Genomic DNA, 6,000 nt, shown 5'->3' with positions numbered 1-6,000 from the left:
GAGTACCACTGTTCATTTAAACAATATGTTAAAGTGTTACAGGGTAAAAATTACTTACAGGTGTTAAGTCCAAATGATCTTTCTGTACGACAGGAAAGTTAACCTGTTCCTTCAGGAGACTAAAGTAGGATGTGATTGACTGGGTGTTTCTCGTAGTTAAAACAGTTAAGGCAGAATGACCTTTGACTGCGGTTATTGAGGAAAGGCATTTACAACCTAAATACAAAGGTTTCAATTTTTTTTTAAAATCATTTCTATTAGTGATTAGTGTGAAAATATACCTATACTTTACACTGAAACAATGTCTATGCATCCTAAGCTCCTAAGTGGCCTGTGTCCCTCTTCCTTCCTGATGTCTCTAATTTCTAATAGTTTAGAACAGGGGCGTCCAACATGCGGCCCGCGGGCCAAATGCGGCCCGCGAGACCTCGAGGTGCGGCCCGCGTAAGATCGGCAGCCAGGGCAACCGATCTTACGCGAGCCGCACCTCAAGCCCTGCTACTTACTTGTGGGAGGGACTTCTGGACTGCACACAGAGGAAGCGGAGTTCACCTGACATCCTACCTCTGTGCTTTAGCAGAGAAGGCAGAGGGAGGCCGCGCCCCCTGCTGAAGTCTGTAAGCGGCATCGAGGAGCTGCCTTGCAGGTAAGGAGGTGGGGAGGGTGTTTGAATGAGTGTGTGTGATTGAGGGAATGAATCTGTGAATGAATGATTATATGAATAAATGAGTGTGTGTGTGTGATAGTATGGATGTGTAAGTGCTGGAACCTAGGCATGATGGGACTGTGATTGCTGTTAGCAATCACACTCCTATCATGCCAAGTCAGCCAGTACATGCTGAAACCTGGCCAGCTGCCCCCCTTGTGTATTGATGCTGCCAGCAGTATGGGGTCTGCACTTACAGCCACCCTGTACCAGCATGTACTTGCTGACTTGGCATGATAGGAGTGTGATTGCTAACAGCAATCACAGTCCCATAATGCCTAGGTTCCAGTATTTACTGGATGGATGTGTAAGTGCTGGAACCTAGGCATGATGGGACTGTGACTACTGTTAGCAATCACACTCCTATCATGCCAAGTCAGCCAGTACATGCTGAAACCTAGCTAGCTGCCCCCCTTGTGTAGTGATGCTGCCAGCAGTATGGGGTCTGCACATCACTTACAGCCACCCTGTACCAGCATGTATTGGCTGACTTGGCATGATAGGAGTGTGATTGCTAACAGCAATCACAGCGAGCACAGTCCCATCATGCCTAGGTACCAGCATTTACTGATTGCCTGCATTTACTGGTTGCCAAGTCATATTGCTAATTTTGTCCAATTGTGTGTTACCTACTTTTATTAAAAATGTGAGTTTTTATTATTATTTGTAAAGGTCATTTTCGTTTTGGCTAAGTGAACCCTGAATGTTTTGGTCCAGAATTTTCATTTTAGTTCATCCCTAGAATAAATCTAGGGAATCCTGAATTTGTAGTCGCAAAACTTTCTAGGCCCAGAAATCAGTGAGAGGAAAAGTAAAGGTTTTGTGTCATTTTACTTTATTTTAATCTGCATATTTTATTAAAGGCCATATTTTTTGTCACAGTGAAAAATGAGTGCGGCCCGCGCACGTATACAATTCTGATGAAGTGGCCCACTGCAGAAAAAACTTGGACACCCCTGGTTTAGAATGTTTGCCGAGTATGAGAGTATCACAGTATTCTACGGTCTTAAACACAACAGTAACATGACCTCATTTACAATACTTCATACACAGCTATCAAAACGTCATAAAGTAACATTACAATCCCAGTAAAGCCAATACCGCTAACCACACCCTGTAAAATAAGGCCATCAGTTGTTCCTAGAACTAAATAATGGAACCATATCAGGAAACCCAAGGAAAGAGCAACATTCATCATTAATTAAAGGCCCGATATTTAATAACTATCTTTGGTAAATCTACCATCACAGGCTCATATTCTGCAAACTACCACAACTCTACAGTTCCTATGTTCTGTAGGTTCTGGTTCAAACAGAACAAAACATTTAGCAAAGGAGAGATGTCATGACTTAATAATACTAAGAACAAATTCAGAAGATATACATACACATACGCGCACACACGCACAGAAATTAAATAAATGAACACTTCAAGTTGTTGGCCTAGAATTAATCAATCAAATATTATATAAAGGTTATTTTGATCCTCAGGTCTCCAAGTGAAATGAAACCACGTTAATCTAAAAACATTTGGGTAAATAGTAAATGTAGAAAGGTGTCTCATCTCCAACTGCTTGTAGAGCAATGGTGCTTCCCACCGATTGATGTTTAACAATGCTGCTTTCCAGCAATTAAATTCCACAGTCACATAAGCATCATTTGTTTAGTATACAAGGTGTTTTCCCACTTAGTATTGCCATGTAGTTAAGTTAAATGCTTACATTCACCAGCATAACTGCATGATGGCATTTAAAGAAGTTTTAAAAAAATGTTCATAAAGCTCTAAGCACCAATCGCTGTGTGATTTTATTGAGCTTACCCTACATAATACAAAGTTGCATTCTGAAACAAATCTCACTTTCATTGGAGCCCAAAGTACTGGTGATTCTATGTCAAAAAACATCTCTAGATTCCAAAATTTGCAGCGGCTGCACTCCCCATATGGATTTGCGGCCCCATCCTTCCCTCCTTGGCTGAAGCCTGCAGGAGGCCCTGATCTTCCTAGTTGCCCTGGGGAAATACTAAGGGGGAAAACCACAGGACTCTAAGGATTGATGACAGTAGGTCATACATCACCTCTGCTTAAAAAAATATTTCTTAGATCTGACTTTAAACTGGGGAAAAAACATAGCCATTCGATCAGTGGCGGAATTTAATTTTTCTTCCTGAGACCTTGAAGTGGATAAGTTTGCAGTCCAACATTGGAAAGCACCTCTTTATATTCTTGTGCATAAAGACAATATCACTTCATTTGTGGTGTCCCAGCCTCAGGTCTTTCTTCCTGTGGTGGTTGAGATGCTGAGTTCCATCACTGACTTCAAAATTAATTCAGTCCAAAATGTTGGGTTTTGGTCTGAGGATGCTCTTCCCTTTCTCTGGTGCAGATCACCTCTGAAATATCTGGACAAACATTTGGCACCCAACTCAAAGCACTCATACAGCCTAAACAATGCTACCCTTTCCTATTAAGTAGTCAGGAACCTTGAGACCTGATCTCGCCTTAATTTCACTTGGCTTGGGCTGGTACTCCCAATCATCTCTAGTTTTGAGGCTGTAGATTGTTGTCCAGATCTTCTAAGCCATGGGTGGCACTCAAGCTATCCCTCTCCAATTTCCACATTATATTGGATTCGCCCTGAACATCACCTGCTGGAGATTAGGAAGCATCCCACAATTCCGGCTAATCTGGATGCATGTCGATGGTTGGTCAAGCACATAGACCTTGGCTCTCCACCAGCAATTCTATTGTGAATTAAACATAATCAAGAATTTCTTCCCGGGGCTTCTGCTGGGCCCTTCAGGGAGTATAAGCATCATTAAATAGAACATTACATATTCTAACGGGAACTGGGGATCTAGTGGGAAGTCCATGGCCGCTGCTGTCACCTTCCTTGTAGCGAATACTGGCTACAGGATGGGTAGTCGCTATGCTTCTCAGAGTAAGGGTGCTGCTCTGGGGAAAAGGGTCTCCCAAAGAACCGTACCACCAGTCATGACACGACACACCAATCAGGATTGAAAAGAACACTTTATTGGGAATGGGAATGTTTTTTGATAACTATTTCAGCAGGAAAAAGGGAGTTGATTTAGACAGGAAACTGAAAAGCATTAATATAATTAGCATATAACATACCAGCAAGGGATTATGTCAACATCAAACTAATCTACTCACACATTTAATGATGGCGAATACAAAACAGAGATGAAGGGATTATGTAAATAACACTTAAACATAGATTAGACCCCGAGTCATTCTTAACACATTTAGAAATTAAAACAAGGAGGGCCATCATACATAATATTACAATTTAAACCCTATAAGGTCAGTGGTAAAATCACACTCCCAATAATTTTCATAAAATGGCTGTCCAGATTTCTCCTCCCTCAGAATAGACAGACTTGTTGGAAAATCTTACAGATGTGCGGCGGGTCTGTCGGTGTACTCAGTGTTAATGTTGGGGATCGATATTTTTCAGCGCGATTGAACATGCATTTCTTCTTGCAAATACAGTTAACTTGAGGAGTTTCGAGGACTGCAAGACCATCCAAGCAGCAGCAGCAGCAGGAAGGCCAGAACACCAGGGGTTGGACAAAAGAATGATCAGGAGGTCCAAAGTTAAGGGGCAGGCAGAAACAGCACCAGAAACGTCGAAATAGGCACAGGTCAGGAACCAATCCAAGGGTCAAAAACCACAGGTAAGCAAATGCTAAGGGGATTGGGGTCAGGATACAGGCAAAGGGGAGCAGTGGGCAAGAATACACTACAACGGAGGAGCTGCTATGACGAAGCAAATATGTCATTGTTTGGTGCACTTTTATAGGGCTACCCATTAGCGTGCGGCATGCTAGCTTACGCTGCTACAAAGACCCACAAAGCAGATACCCAGAGATAAGACAACGGCGTACCCAACAGCACTGCTCGCTCACGCTTCCTTATAAACATTGCATCTCTGACCTCTACCTGCATCCCGGCATCTCAGATTGTCTGTGCGGATGAAGTTCAGACCCGGCCATTTGTGTTGAAGTTGAGTTGGGCACAATTTTAAACTTCTGCAGATCGATTAAGTTTCCTGCTGAGATGAGGGTGTTGTGCGCACGTGCAGTTAACTATTCTCTCATCTTTTACTCTCTCAATAGAGCTGACCACTAGACAGTACCAGCCACTAGACTTGTGCATTCGTCTTTGGGCGAACATGAAAACGAACACGAAGAGTGCGTTTTTGTTGTGTGTCCCGAAGAAACAAAGAAGCGAAGATAGCGGCCGCAAAATGTACATGAAGACGAAGACACACAACACGAAGAATCTTCGTGTTCGTCTTCGTCTACTAATCTCCCTGGTCCCTTCCCCATCTAGCCTACCTTATCTACACAGCATCGCAAGGGTTAACGGAAGCAGAAATCAGTAGGATCGCCGTCAGTGGTTAAGAGGCCGTGCGAACGACTATTGGTCGCCAGCAGGGGGCTCGTCTGCCATCAACCAATGAAGTACAGGTGTACTTCATTGGTTGATGGCAGAGGAGCCCCCTGCAGGCAACCAATAGAGTTGCTCGTATGGATATTTAAACTCCTGGCGCCAAAGCTGCGTAGTCTGTACTGCGTTAACCCCATATTAATCTCTTCTACAAAAAACGGCAAAAAAACAAAGAAAAAACACAAAGAATGTACATGAATATTCGCCCGAACCGAACACAGGAACGGGCAAATATTCATAAAATACAAAGATTATTCCCCCCACAAAGACGAACACGAAGAGTTGGCCGGCGCCCAAGTCTACTAGCCACCATTTAGCTCCCTTCTTACCTCACTGGATGTGGCAGACTGAAGACTATTTGGATCAATTAAACTTGCTCTGACTTTTTATAGTTATTGTGCTGTTCTATATTCTTTGCAGGACTTTATGTGAAGTGAAAAAGGCAAAAATATAAATAAAATCATAAAATGATTGTTTAGATGTAAAATATACATGTTCAGTCTTGTTCAAACCATTAAAAACAGTTTGATGTCATCTTATTTCCGGCTGCATCTAAACACAGGAGTTACAAATAATGTTCTTGCATTGGTATGCAGATTTCAAAGCTCAAGTTTAAATTTCTACTTAACAAGGCTGGAGAACTTGTGTATGATAGCGTGCCAGTTACAAGCCCGCTCCTCTCATTCAGAATTTTGGTGTGAATCTGGTGCTGCTCAACAAACTTTAGCTCAGAATTGTCTTTAAGAAATATTTATCCTCTTACATAGGTATTTATTTTACGTAGCCTCAGTTTACAGTGATTTATATCTACATCACACCTCTGT

Source organism: Spea bombifrons, chromosome 9 (assembly GCF_027358695.1).
Source record: "Spea bombifrons isolate aSpeBom1 chromosome 9, aSpeBom1.2.pri, whole genome shotgun sequence".
Taxonomy (NCBI): Eukaryota; Metazoa; Chordata; class Amphibia; order Anura; family Pelobatidae; genus Spea; species Spea bombifrons.
Note: the sequence above shows the minus strand (reverse complement) of the source record.